Here is a 16,018-nt window from a genome sequence, read left to right on the forward strand (position 1 = left end):
TCCTCTTCTTATAGGCCTACACACTAAGCAAATACTGAGTTTGCAAAGGGTGCAAACAAAAGTGCAAAAAAAAAAGGTTTTAAACTATGAGATGATATGCCATAGTGAAGACGTCAGAAGAATTTCCTGTATGCCACAGGTAAAGGACACAAAAAGGTGTGCAGTCAGAGCAGAATCTAGTCATCCGTTGAAGTTTGCACGAGATGCTTTACATTAGTTTTTGTGAATATTTTATAAGGTAAACTTTTTTTTACCTTTACTAAGGAGGTAATGTTTTATTGTTTCGCTGTTTATTAATAATCAGAATTGTGCAAAAACTGCCTAACCTATTACCACAACATTTTGTGGAGTAAAAGGGCAAGGGGCCAACAAATAATCTCATTCAGGGTCTCTGCAGGTTTCAGCAGGTCACATGTGAGATTTGTTATGCTGTTTTTAAGACCATAATGATAAACATTTAAGACCCATTTCACATCCATATTGACAAAAAGTACAAAGGCATTAAGGAAAACTGGAGGCCCAGAATTAATTATAAGTACGGTATTTGGATTAATTCACTGCTCTTTTACATTACAAAACAAAACGTTTAAACCTACTGCAACTGAAAACACAATAATTTTTTTTTTTATTGTAAACTAGTCATTGTTTGGAACTGTTAAAAAAAAAAGAAAAAAAAGGCAAACGTCATAATAGTCATTTTTAGATTTGCCATGGAATTTTAATTATTTTAATGCCCAATATTTCAAAGTCAAGAAGGCCCAGTGTACTTCATATCAAGTGTTTTCACATGACGTCAACAACCAGCAAGTCAGCATTGTCGGAGCAAAACACAACAATACAGGTATATGGTTATGGTTATGGTGTTAGTTTATTTTGAACATGCATACAATTACAATATGATACATCACATGTCTTTCATTACAACATGTCTGAAAATGAGTAGGAAGAAGCAGAGCTTATTCAATCCTACCCCTTTTTGTTCCATACAATTTCTAACACATTATTGTTTGTAAAGGGGACTGTTACCGCTCTGCTAAAGCTAAATGTTTTACTGTTGCAGTGTTTTTGGCTGCCAGAATTGAACATCAACAGTATTACCTTCTGCCCAAAGTTGTGACAAAACAGGGAGCGTGGACAAAACAATTGTCTAAAAAGACAAAAAGTCAACCCTTTGTCAAGACTTGGACTATGGGTTGTTTGTTTTCCCGAGATGCAAGTAAAGTTGGAGCGGGCAAGGCATGAAGGTAAGGTCATCTTTTATTTTAACACTAACAAACTACAAAAAGGAAGCAAACAAAAGGTGAGCACAATGGCGGAGAACAAACTTGACTAATGAAACAAAAGACTAACACAAAAGCAATTAACTATGAACATGAAACAAAAACACTTACTGTGGCATGGCATGAAGCATGAACTATAGTAAACAGGAATCTCATGAGTAGAAGAGGTAATGTCGCCAGGCTGACTGCCTGGCAACTACAAGTTTAAATACTGGTGACATGATCAGTGAAAATAAGTCTGTGACTCAAAATGTGAAACAGGTGAAACTAATGGTTGCTATGGTGACAAAACAAGGCAGTGAAAAGCAGGAACTACGTGTACAAAACCCAAACGGAACATAACTTAAACAAAACATGATCACAGACATGACACCCTTGTACATTTGCGCAGGTGTTTGTGGCCATTCTTTTACATGCACTTGTCCCGGATTTTTGACTTTTGTATTATTGTTCCATTCCCTTTCACCACAATGTTTACCTAAGCCATTCTCTACAATAGCTCCACATCTGGGTCCTGACTGGAGTTGTGATATCGCAGTTTACGCATTTACATCCACAAGCTTCAATCATGCATTAACTTCACAAATATTCGAACTTGCATTTACCCATCTTACACCAATATTTGGCTTTGCTTTGGGCTTTTGTAATCTTCCCCGCTGCCTAAGATCCGCTGTAAGATACAAGTGCATGCACCCAGCAGAACAGACTTGCTCGTTGTGCTCGATACATTCTGAGCTTGCTGAACAGGTACGTTAGTTTCGTTTTTTAGTAATGAATAGCTCACTCAAAAACCAAAATAGTTGTTTAATTTGTTTTGAGTAAATATTAGGTTAATATATTTTTAAGACATTTCAAATTTGTATTTAATACATTTTATGAAATTTTAACAAATTTCAATACATTAAAATGCTTTAAATTAAAATTATTGGATTTAAAACTATTAAAGGACTATTTAACTATTATTTACTATTAAAACTAAGAGCAGCACGGTGGTACAGGGGTTAGTGCATGTGCCTCACAATACGAAGGTCCTGGATTCAATCCCTGGGCTCGGGGTCTTTCTGTGTGGGGTTTGCATGTTCTACCTGTGACTGTGTGGGTTCCCTCCGGGTACTCCAGCGTCCTTCCACCTCTAAATACATGCACCTGGGGATAGGTTGATTGGCAACACTAAAGTGGCCTTAGTGTGTGAATGTTAGTGTGAATGTTGTCTGTCTATCTGTGTTGGCCCTGCGATGAGGTGGCAACTTGTCCAAGATATACCCCACCTACCGCCCGAATCCAGCACCCCCTGAGACCCTGAAAGGGACCAGCGGTAGAAAATGGATGGATGGATTTAATACGTAAGAGTTTTTATGACCCCATAGGAACCCTGTCATTGCAAAAACTGAAGCATGGCTGAGGGGTGCAACGGTGACAACGTACAAGTTGGTGTCAATTTAAATCAGGATTATTTGTTTTGTTTATTCATTAAAATGTTTTTATTTTATTTTTAATCACAGGTAGAAGGTCCTGGGTTCGATTCCCGGGCTCAGGGTCTTTCTTTGTGGAATTTGCATGTTCTCCCCGTGGGTTCTCTCTGGGTACTCCGGCTTCCTCCCACCTCTAAAGACATGCACCTGGGGATAGGTTGATTGGTAACACTAAAAGCGTGTGAATGGTTGTCTGTTTATCCGTGTTGGCCCTGTGATGAGGTGGTGACTTGTCCAGGGTGTACCTTGCCTTCCGCCCGAATGCAGCTGGGATAGGCTCTAGCCCCCCCCCTTCACCCCCATTCCCCACGACACTGAAAGGGACAAGCGGTAGAAAATGGATGGATACTATTAAATTAACAAATACTGTATATCCCATTTCTAATATATTGGCATTCAAGGAAATTACCAGCACATTCACACACTAATAACACAACTTAATGAGCCCACTGGGGCTGAGGTTTTTACTCAAGGATACCTCAACGTGGTAAAAGAGGGACAAACACGCCACTCCACACACTGAGACATGCCACCCCTAGCATGCAATGATGCAGATTTTACAGAACCATTCACAGCGTCATGCAAGACTGAGCACACTGTCTCACATTTTAAATGAAAGCAAAGAAAATAATCTTGAGAGTATCTAAAGGATCGTCATAGGGATGTACATTATGTCACAATTACAAACTAAGATATACAGATATAAGATACCCAAACAAGATGATGTGTCAGATGACTCTGACACATTAACCCCAGAGGCAACATATCTATAAGATGGGAACGTAAAAGTAACTTTCAAAACAATATTGCTTTTTTAGTAGTGTTCAGCACTTCATAAAGGAACACAAATAAATTCAGTCTGAAAGTCATTTGAAGCAAAATGAAAATAGGTTGAGAGGATGCTGGCGTCAACAGGCAAAAGGCTGTAACAATATGGCTGTAAGTCGTAGCCAATGTGAAGTTCTGCCGCTGTACTTTCGGAGTTGTTAATTGTGTGATAGTTGAGTAACGTCACAGGCCTGAGTATATAACTGAGCTCACAGGTATTAAGTGCTACTTGTCAACAAAAAAAAAATGTTGTTTCTGGAAAAATCTATTTGAAGTTTAAAGCTAAATGCTTATACCTAAATTACAACTAATTGTGCATATAATTGCAATGTTCCTGTGTTATGTATACCCACAAAAAAACAATCTATGAGGTTCCTGACAATGGAATTGAAAGAATTCTATTTCTACAATCGCCTGTCTCCTACTCGTTCATTATCTACCATTTGCATGTGCTTTGTTGTATACAAAGAATACAAAAGAGAGAGGGGAGGGAGGATTGGAGGCTGATGACAGGGTATCATGGATGCTCTGAATGCAGACATGCTGTTCCAGCGTCTCACTTGCTTTGAAACAAAACAGCTAAAAAGCTTCAAAGCATAAAGCTTTGGGAATTTTTTGATGATTATAGCCAACTCTGCTTTCTATCATGGATGAAAAAACAAAAACAAATTATCATCAGTAAATGTAGATAGCCTTGGGTTTTTTCACCTAATCCCTTTCATTTCAGGTCTGTAAAATATCAGCGCTTTCGAACACTTCTGATAGTCAAAGCACATTTCAAAGAATCGGCATAAGGAGAGAGAGGGAGACGGGGCAGTGGGGAGTGCCAGCAATCCCCCATCTATTACAGCCTCACCAATCATCAAAGACAAATTACTGTACACTTCACTGGGATATGCTAATTCAAAATTAGATGCAAGTCATCAAAAGAGCAGAAGTGCAATATTTTGCATATACAAATTGAAAATGTCTTCTTTCTGAACAGGTTCTTAAAACCAAATCAAGATAAAAAACAAAAAACAAAAAAACCTACCTCCAACCAAGACTCACACTATGCATATAGATTAGGGTCCACGTCAGCACTGCAATCATTATTATTAGGCCAATAAAATGAATAAATAATAAATACAAATCATCCCCCCATCCATCCATCCATCCCTTTTCCACCGCTTTGTCCCTTTCGGGGTCGCGGGGGTTGCTGGAGTCTATCTCAGCTGCATTTGGGCAGAAGGCGGGGTACACCCTGGACAAGTCGCCACCTCATCGCAGGGCCAACAGTATATACAAGTGTTAGTTATAGTTGCAGGAAAAAAAGCTAATATTAAAGTGAATAAACTGTCGGTAATAAGTGTGTTTTAAGACTGAATCTAAAGAGGGTAAATGCGCATATTATGTTCTGACTGTGGTGCCCGTGCTGCTGCCTGTCTTTTTTTTTTTGCTTTTCCTTGTTGAGCCAGAGCACAGCCACCTGCGCACACCTGTGCATTGTTTGCAATTAACAGGGAAGACTTGCTGCCATGCTCTTCAGTGCCAGATTGTTTTTGTGCCTATACTCACGTCCTGCAATCAGGTATTCTCTTATATTGCTATTTTTCTGCATAGCTCCCTTTTGGCTTTGCCATTTACTCTGGACAGTACCCCGGGTTGCAGTCACTCTAGCTTTTCCCCACTGCAACTTATTTTTTGTTGGTCCCTATTCTAGTGGCGTCGCCGCGTTTGTGTGACACTTAATTCATGTTGTACTTTCCTCTCCTTTTGACGTCCAATCTTTAGCCAATTGTAACATCCATATTGTAGAGGTCAGATAGTAGTGAGTTTCAAAGACGAGGAGCTGAGTAGAAGTAGGCTCTGTCCTCAATGGTTGACGGATAAGAGGAGGAGACCGTGTTATGGAGGGTGTGGCAATGTGGAGAAGTAAGGAGATTTATTTTAAACTGGATACTGGAGTTTCTGCAAGACCAGGGGTGATGTGCTGAATGGAAGGGGTTCTGGTGATTATTGGGGAAGGAGTGTTCTGGAGAAGCTGAAGTTTGTGAAGTTACTTGTTGGAGAGACCTAACAGGAGCTGGGTCCTCAAGTATTAAGCATGCTAACATACTAAAACCTGGCGTACGCCCTTTTTTACACCAACGTTGAGATGTACTGTATCTTCATGGCTGTTGTACGCACAATTTTGCATGCAGTGTTAATTTTTGCTACACTCAGAGGTGATGTTGGGTAACGGTTTAAATTAAGAAATGTCAATTACTCATCAGAATGATTGATGTGCACATTAGAAACATATGAACAATTTACACATCCCACAGTGTGCAATTACACAAATGGATATAAAAGCACATGGTGCAAAATAAAACACATTAAATTATCGGCATGTTATCCAGGTATATTTATTCCTGTACAAGGCAACTAAAAAAGGACGGAATTAAAGCGCAATTTGAAGCAAAAGCAGGTTTTCCTAATGTCATCGGAGCTATTGCCTGCACACGCATTGCTCGGCATCATATGACGAATATATTTATGTCAACAGGAAACATTTTCATTCAATCAATGTACAGATCATATGTGATGCGCAAATGTAATGAACAAGCATTGTAGCGGTGTGGCCTGGTTCAACGTACGTTCTAAGTAACAGCAAGGTTTGGAACAGACTACAAGCTGGTATTGTGTGCGATTTGTGGCTTCTTGGTGAGTGCATTTATTTATATAATTGTCCTAATATTAATCCCTGTAATGCACATCTTTACAGCATTATTACAAGTCAGTGGTTCAAATTAGTGACTTGCTGTTTTTTTCTGGTTAAACTACATTTTAAAATCTTTCAAACAAGCCCCTTATTGTCTCTGTGTGCAAAGGTACAGTATACTCATTTAAAAACCCGTGTGTAAAGTGTGAAATACTAAACTTAGGGCTGGGCGATATGGACGAAAAAGTATATCTCGATATATTTTTACTTAAACTCGATATTCGATATATATCTCAATATATTTTCCCGTGAAAGTATACATATAAAGATATTTAATTTTGAGCGAGATTCACTGAAATTTAACTGAATGACAACTGTACTGTAAACAGTCAGTGGCACTTTTATTAACCCAGTTAGTCCAGATGGGTATTAACAGCACAGAAAATAAACGGTTTAAGTAGCACAGAATTACATAACATAAATAAAATAGAAAAATATTCTTTCTACGTAAAAAATAAAAAACATAGCTGTGCAAATAATATAAAATGTATCAAACTCAGATAATAAATACATTTGCAGGCAGGCACTTTTTAATTCCCAGTCGACGATTTAATAGACTGTCACACACGTACGGTTCTGGTCACTTAATTGGGTGGCTATAATCTTCCTCACTTCGGCATACATTTTTGGCAGCATTTCCCATGCAAAATATGCCCGGCTTGGCAACTCGAGAACATTTTTGATTTGGGCTTACATGGTAAACAACAGAAATTAATGTTTTATCCAGGCGCATACATTTGTCCAAATATGGCCAAGTAGACGCAGTGTGGGTTTCCTGGACGTCGTCTACATCGCTAAAAGAAAAATCTAAAGAAGAGAATCCCTCTGCCATCTTCCACTAGTTTTTAATTATATAAATCGCCCGCTTGAATATTCCCTCTTCTCTTCTACAACTTTCTCGTCGTCATTTGGGATGTCTGTTGTGATTTCCCTTCCTGGTTCCATGATCCACCCTATCTTGCCTCTGATTGGCCTGTCCCTAATGTATTGACTTAATCTCAACCAATCGTGACTCATCATTGTAAGCAACCAACCAATCATGGATATTCTTATACTGCAAGCACGTCTTGGGAGGAAGGGGAGGAGTTTAGTAGCCCATTAGAAAGACTGGGAAGCGGGGGAGAATCAAGGAACACAACAAATAAGCGGTGTTTGGTCATTTTAACGTGAAATAAATAATATTGATATGATATGATATATATCGCCCAGCCCGAACTAAACCACACTTTTTCTCTGTCGCACTGCTGCACTAACTTGCAACAAATAGAGTACATGTTTCAAGTGCAGCAAGAACCACTTTCAAGTCATTGTTAGTGATTTTTTATTTTTTTTTGCCATTATGATCATTATCTTTGTGTTTTCTGAAATCTCAGGCACAAGGCTAATGATTTTCATAATTAAATGGGGGCGTGGACAGGGAGTGGCCCAGCATGTGCAGTTAATTACACGATAATTGGAATTTAAATAAGAAATGTGCTTAATTTAATGCATATGCACGCATAAACATATTTGAATTTGTTGGTGTCATATAATTTTTAGTAAATTCCCATAAGTCTTCGTACATGACGCCCTGGTCACAATAATCCAGACGAGACGTGACAAGGCCATGTATGCACTGTAGGATGGCACTAGTATGGGGTGAGGGCTGGGCGGAGCTGATTAATGTTTTGTTGATGGAGGTAGGCGGATCAGGGGCTGTTGTTTATGTGAGCTTGAAAAGAGAGTATGTTGTCGAGGGTGACACTTAGACTCTTAACCTGGGGGGTGAAACGAAGGAATTGTCAAATGTGTTGGGAAAAATATGGATTTTTGCTATTTTGGATTGGAATGGATTTCATTTGTATCACTGTTAAAATGTATAAAATTAAAGGTGTCAAATGTAATAATTTAATGTCAAGTCATCATTAAATGGCCCTGATATGTCAAAAGGCATTAATAAATCATGTTCTTTTGGAATACCTCTATAACTGATAACGGTAGTTCAGCCGGGATACGCTCATTTCAAAATTAGATTTACAGCCATCCATCGGTTGACCAATTACAAAAGTCTGAGAGTGTGTCACATCCAGGTTGCCGGTTACGCACTGCCACCTTCGTCTAGCTCGGGGGTCGGCAACCCGCGGCTCTAGAGCCGCATCTTTAGCGCCGCCCTGGTGGCTCTCTGGAGCTTTTTCAAAAATGTATGAAAAATGGAAAAAGATGAGGGCAAAAAAATATATTTTTTGTGTTAATATGGTTTTTGTAGGAGGAAAAACATGACACAAACCTCCCTAATTGTTATAAAGCACACTGTTTATATTAAATGTGCTTCACTGATTCGAGTATTTGGGGAGCGCCGTTTTGTCCTACTAATTTTGGCCGTCCTTGAACTCACCTTAGTTTGTTCACATGTATAACTTTCTCCGACTTTCTAGGACGTGTTTTATGCCACTTCTTTTTCTTTCTCATTTTGTCCACCTCACTTTTAACGTTGTGCGTGAATGCACAAAGGTGAGTTTTGTTGATGTTATTGACTTGTGTGGAGTGCTAATCGGGCATATTTGGTCAATGCATGACTGCAAGCTAATCGATGCTAACATGCTATTTAGGCTAGCTATATGTACATATTGCATCATTATGCCTCATTTGTAGGTATATTTGAGGTCATTTAGTTTCCTTTAAGTCCTCTTAATTCAATTTATATCTCATGACACACTATCTGTGTGTAATATGGCTTTTAATTTTTTGTGGCTCCAGACAGATTTGTTTTTGTATTTTTGGTCCAATATGGCTCTTTCAACATTTTGGGTTGCCGACCCCTGGTCTAGCTACTCCCAATGGTGTCGTTGCGATGGAGACGATTGAAGGCAGCGAAAACATTTTCATCTGACGCCAAAATTGCTCATTTCCTCCTTGATAGGTGAGTAAGGGATTTACATTTTCTTATTACTTGAAAATAATAATGGAAATGGACATTTCGTATGTAAACTATATTGTCCAATACAGTCTATGACCTTGTCTAACAAAGCTAGTATGTTCGTGCAACGAATGCTTAGCATGCTAGCCCGGCCAATGACACATCGACATATAGGCTAACGGTGGAAATATATGTCCGTTAGCCTGTATGTCGATGTGTCATCCAACTGACAAGGCAAAATATATTTAAGACAAATAAAACCTATGTGGATATGTGTAGTGTCAGTGTTTGTTCCGTTCTCAATATGCTGATACGCTGAGGAAAGGGGTTTCCAACATTAGCACGGCTAATTGTGGTTTCAGGTACTGTATGTCTATCAGGCACATATGGGGTGGTATTTGCTTGGCACAATACATACATACATATTACATGTAATGATGTTCTACTTTGTGTATTGACATGGTAGTAGGCTGTATGATTTATGCATAACGTGGTTTTTGCGTAACGTGGGTTGGCTCATAGAATCGCACTCTGCACTGAAATATGGTAATATGCGTAAATGAAAGAGAATGCAGTGCGTCAGGTTGGATGCAATATGGAGTTATGGAGTTGTTGTAGCTCATTCTACTTAAGAGTACACCCCCATATTGTTTTCATTCACACAACAGAAGTGTCACAAACCCATTAATGTGTGTGTACGTTTGTTTGCATAAGTTGTGTTTTCATCCAAATCACAGGATGACAAAAAACAAACACAATACACGCACTGATGGGGTTTTGTTTCCTGTGAAAATGTTTGTTTGGCTAAAGACAACTAAATTGCAACGTCCTTATGCACGACTTGCTCATTCCTGAGCATGCACACCATTAATTCAAATTACACCTTTAATATAAGTTTGTCAACATTATTGCAGAAGTTGGTTAAAGTTAGAAGTACCTGCTGTTACGAGCATTGTTATTTAGCTGTTTGTGATGGAGCACATTAATTTTCTTTAGTTTCAGTGATCTATTGTTAGAATTGTTTGTAAACAGTGTTTATCTATTCTCTAACTGTGCTCACCCACTGGAGACTAAAGAGATCATAGGAATCTCTGAATTTAGCCCCTCTCAAAAACAGCAACTCCCCATGCAACAGGTTTATTTTGCTTTGAAATCTGTTTATTAGGCTGTTTTGCAAACGGTTTGAGGACATATTTTGATAATGCAATTTCCATTGAGATTACACTCATTTTGTATTTTGTTGTGTGCTTACTTGAGGATTTTATTTTGGTAATACATGAATAAATTGGCCCTAGTGTGTGAATGTGAGTGTGAATGTTGTCTGTCTATCTGTGTTGGCCCTGCGATGAGGTGGCGACTTGTCCAGGGTGTACTCCGCCTACCGCCCGAACGCAGCTGAGATAGGTTCCAGCATCCCCCGCAACCCCGAAAGGGACAAGCGGTAGAAAATGGATGGATGGATGAATATTTTGAGTTGGCCTCCAATTTGAGAAAATACAATGCTAAAATATTCATACAAAACAAGGTGAAGTCAGAGACCTTTTTCCTGCACCTCAATTCAAATAGTTGCTCCCTAATTGTGGTTAGAGGTCAGATTTTGTAACCAAGCTTATTAATTGTGTGAACACAAACACCACCACTTCCAAAAGAAAGGATCAAAATGAAATATATTTTAGGAGAAATATTTATTTATCTCAATTTATTTGCTAAATATTTATAATTTATCTCAGCAATAATTGTTCTGCCAAGGTTTCTAACACTGACTTAAGTAGAAGGTCTGCCAAAATGCAGTTATTTTAAACAATAGAAACACAGACAGACAATTACTTAGTCCCGAGGGAGTCGCAGACTAAAGAGCTAGTCAATATTTCTGTGCAACATATGCATCAAAATGGCTGGGTCAGCTTCCACATCTTGTTATTCGCTTCGTTCTCTTCAGATAAGTGCCTCTTCTCCAGATCCATGTTCAAGGGGACATACATGGCCACATTCCTGATGCGTTAATATGTTAATGAATTCACCATATTGCTTTTGACATGTGATATGTAAAAGTTCAGCTGGCATTCAAAACCTGTGAGAAGCACTTGAATGGATGAATATCAATACGTACCTTCAACACGCGAGGGCAGGCATATAGAATAGACACAGTGAGTATATCAGCAATCAGGCCACAACAGGAGAAGGAGAATGGGTGGAATTAATAGCTCCAACAACAAATGACCTGACAGGACAAGTGTAAACAAAGGGACAGACAAAACACTTTGAAAGTCTACACAAATAGGGATGGGTACCGGATTTGTTACTTTTATAGGTACTGACCAAATTAAGTATTACTACTACTAACATCAAATGGCATTGATGGCAGAGCTTTCAGTCACTCTGCTGCCAAACTCTGGAACTCCCGTAATATTGACTCCCTTAATACCTTCAAATCCAGACTCAAAACCCATGATCAAAATTGCACAGTCCTTCATTTGTTTGTTACATGTAAATTGTATTCTTTGTTGTTTCATCGTTACTTCGTAAATTTTTTAATCTGTATACTGTAAATGGTATTGTGCCTCTTTTGAAAGGAGCTTGTAAATTAAATGTATTATTATTAAATTTTGATACAATTGTTGCACGCCCAGTTTGATAAGTGCACTGGCTCAACCAGTTGGCAAGCAAACAGGCATATTTGAAACAGACTGCTTCTCGACAATGTTGCAATTTCCCATGCCAACAAACAAAGCAAGAATTTCTGATACAAAAGTGCTCAAAAGTAAGACTCCACTTTTCAAAATGCACTAGCTCAATGCTAATTGGATGTGCCATATACATGCTACTGATTAGCATTCAAGATTATGCATGGTTATTTCATCATCTCGAAATTTGGTTATCAAAACCAAAACTAAGATGAACTTTACAAACAGCTGGTGTCTAATATGTACAATATGTATAAAACAAAGACTTAGTTGATCCCAACAAAATACAAAACAGACATTTAGCTTGATGGGAACACAACTTCCAGACTACAGCAACAAACTGAGAATGAATGTATATTTTCAAATAAGACTCAGAAGTGTAAGAAAACAAGAAAAAACAACTAGACAGCACAGTTAACATTATCATCTCAGTGTCAAAACAATAATTTATGTTATTATTAAATTAACATTTATTACCATATGAAAACACACAAAAGTTCCAAAGTTTTTTACCATGAAGTACTGGAAATTGGTACCATTGAGTACTGATATTGATTCCCAGGATTGGGTACCGTATCAGTTCCTATGTAAAATATATCAACCTTTGCACACAAAAACACTATCTCAAATAACACATTGCCACAAACGACCCAGCAATGCTTGTTATACAAGCTCGCTAAAACCGGTCTAACTGTATTATAAATTAAAATATTGATTTTGACATTATGTATTTGGTTCAAAACCTCAAATTTGACATAACATACATTGTTAGTCAAAGTATGGTTTGTTGTTTAGTTTCATGTTTACTTTTGACACCTGACCTGCAGCAGAAAATTAGCAATATATTCCCTTATGTCTTGACTTGGCTTGGACCAAATCCCCCCATGTAACATTACATGTTCGCATTACTGATGTCACTCAACATCAGATCTTCTCATTTGCGCTTTAGTGACCATTTCGAAAGCAATGTAAGGATACATTTGTTTGTTTTATTGTGAAATTTGGAGGTAACAACTATTGGGGCCTGACGATTAAGTGCATTTGCGATAAAATATGGATCAAACACGATTTTCTACACATGAAGGCTGCAATTTAACTGGTCATGTGACTTGCGAGCGAGCAGTGCAAAGCACGCGGGGAGAGAAGTCAAAAGTGCAATGTTTTGTGGAATAGAAAATACATAAGTTTGTCAATTGTCAAAAGAAGAAATACTGTAGATTTAAGATCGCAATTGAAACGGCATTGAAGACAACCATGAATAAAAAGCAGCAACAGCTAGCTCTATATGCCACCTAAAAGTCCACAGAGTCCAGCTAACTATTATACAGCATACATAATAGCTGACTTGTGAAAGCTTAACATGAAGGAAGGACGTTAGCCAATAATTTGGTAGGCACTTTAATAATGTACCTACTTTGTTTCCACGTCACACACCCAGCCGTCAAGAGTTTAAAGACAAACAGCACACTTCTGTCCTCCACAATAAAAGTGTTCCGCAATACATCTTTTTTGGCTAACAAAATAAGTGTCTTAGAAAACTATATACATTTGGGTTACATATTATGTTTCAAGAAACATAAGAAGTTGAACATGTTGAAGTGGAAAAGCTAGATATTTGCATTATTGTTTAAGTAATCTGCACTTGAGTTTGTGTACATTATTACTGATTTATCCACTTACGTTTACCTCACTTGTTTGGCAGAATTGTGTTAGGTTTTTGTGGTGAATGCTTACAAGACCGCAACTTGCAAGTTAAAGTATTTAGTAAGCTTGTAATTTAGTTTGTAGTTGAAGTACAAACCCCGTTTCCATATGAGATGGGAAATTGTGTTAGATGTAAATATAAACAGAATACAATGATTTGCAAATCATTTTCAACCCATAGTCAGTTGAATATGCTACAAAGACAACATAATTGATGTTCAAACTGATAAAACATTTTTTTTTGCAAATAATCATTAACTTTAGAATTTGATGCCAGCAACATGTGACAAAGAAGTTGGGAAGGGTAGCAATAAATACTGATTAAAGTTGAGGAATGCTCATTGAACACTTATTTGGAACATCCCACAGGTGTGTAGGCTAATTGGGAACAGGTGGGTGCCATGATTGGGTATAAAAACAGCTTCCCAAAAAATGCTCAGTCTTTCACAAGAAAGGATGGGGCGAGGTACACCCCTTTGTCCACAACTGCGTGAGCAAATAGTCAAACAGTTTAAGAACAAAGTTTCTCAAAGTGCAATTGCTAGAAATTTAGGGATTTCAACATCTACGGTCCATAATATCATCAAAAGGTTCAGAAAATCTGGAGAAATCACTCCACGTAAGCGGCATGGCCGGAAACCAACAATGAATGACCGTGACCTTCGATCCCTCAGACGGCACTGTATCAAAAACCGACATCAATCTCTAAAGGATATCACCACATGGGCTCAGGAACACTTCAGAAAACCGCTGTCACTAAATACAGTTTGTCGCTACATCTGTAAGTGCAAGTTAAAGCTCTACTATGCAAAGTGAAAGCCATTTATCATCAACATCCAGAAACATCGCCGGCTTCTCTGGGCCCGAGATCATCTAAGATGGACTGATGCAAAGTGGAAAAGTGTTCTGTGGTCTGACGAGTCCACATTTCAAATTGTTTTTGGAAAAAATCGACATTGCGGTCTTTTTCATGGACGCCCATGCTTATTTCAGCAAGACAATTCCAAGCCACATTCAGCACGTGTTACAACAGCATGGCTTCGTAAAAAAAGAGTGCGGGTACATTCCTGGCCCGTCTGCAGTCCAGACCTGTCTCCCATCGAAAATGTGTGGCGCATTATGAAGCGTAAAATAAGACAGCGGAGACCCCGGACTGTTGAACGACTGAAGCTCTACATAAAACAAGAATGGGAAAGAATTCCACTTTCAAAGCTTCAACAATTAGTTTCCTCAGTTCCCAATCGTTTATTGAGTATTGTTTAAAGAAAAGGTGATGTAACACAGTGGTGAACATGCCCTTTCCCAACTACTTTGGCACGTGCTGCAGCCATGAAATTCTAAGTTAATTATTATTTGTAAAAAAAAAATAAAGTTTATGAGTTTGAACATCAAATATCTTGTCTTTGTAGTGCATTCAATTGAATATGGGTTGAAAATGATTTGCAAATCATTGTATTCCGTTTATATTTACATCTAACACAATTTCCCAACTCTTGTGTAAACGGGGTTTGTAGATTAATAAATTGTATTCAGCTGAACACAAACCTTGCCTATCAGAAAGAACAATGCATGTATAATAAATCTGATAAAATACAGATTGATACATTGCTTGTTTGTTGAAAAGAAAGGGGAAGAGAACCTTGAAAAAATAATTGCATATTAAATTGTAATATTGAGGAAAATAGATTGCAATTGGATTACAGTATTTCCAAAACCCTTCAGCCCTGTTGAATAACAACCGTGTCTGCTTTTGAGAATACTGCTAAATACCTGAAACTCATCTTTAGGATATTCGGGCAAAACAAGTTTTGTTAGGAAAGGCAAAAGGTTTTGCTCAGCAGGCATAGCAAGAAGAAAAGTTAACAATCATTAAGGTCAGAGGATGTAATTGTTGTGGGCCAATGAAGTCAAGGAAACAGACATATTTTTTAAGTAAAAATGGCATTTCCTAGACTGGAACTGAGGTAGTATGGATGAATAACGGATTAAAGGAGACCAGAGTGTACCCATGATGCCTACATGCTATTGCTGGTTGTATGTAAAGTAAAAATAAGAGGAACATTTGTATTCAGCAACATTGCTCCCTTTAAAAGACTCTTGTATTAATAGTGCCATGTTAAACCAACTCCAAAGCCACTAAACCAAAGGTCAAGTAAACAGATTTTATTTCTTTGGTCCCCCCCAGCATATGGCTTATCATGAAAGCACCACAAGGATATATTGTCAAGAATTATTTTTGGCAGTCCTGATTGAAGAGGCTGACTTTTATTTTCTCAAATACACCCTTCCTCTTTCCCCACTGCCATGGTACACAGGGGTACCATTATGTGGTGGCTGTGGACTTCATCCATTCATCACGCTTTTCACTTATGAAGCAAAACACACATACATCAAGTACAGCTACCTCCTTC

The 16,018-nt window shown here is 38.2% G+C and overlaps 1 protein-coding gene across 7 annotated transcripts in view; it reads right to left on the minus strand.

The window, feature by feature from the left end:
* The window catches only part of camta1a (calmodulin binding transcription activator 1a), a 740,802-nt gene that overhangs the window by 639,668 nt on the left and 85,116 nt on the right, over nt 1-16,018 (minus strand). The gene's annotated exons all lie outside the window — the stretch shown is intronic.

Source organism: Nerophis lumbriciformis, linkage group LG01, assembly GCF_033978685.3.
Source record: "Nerophis lumbriciformis linkage group LG01, RoL_Nlum_v2.1, whole genome shotgun sequence".
NCBI classification, from domain to species: Eukaryota; Metazoa; Chordata; class Actinopteri; order Syngnathiformes; family Syngnathidae; genus Nerophis; species Nerophis lumbriciformis.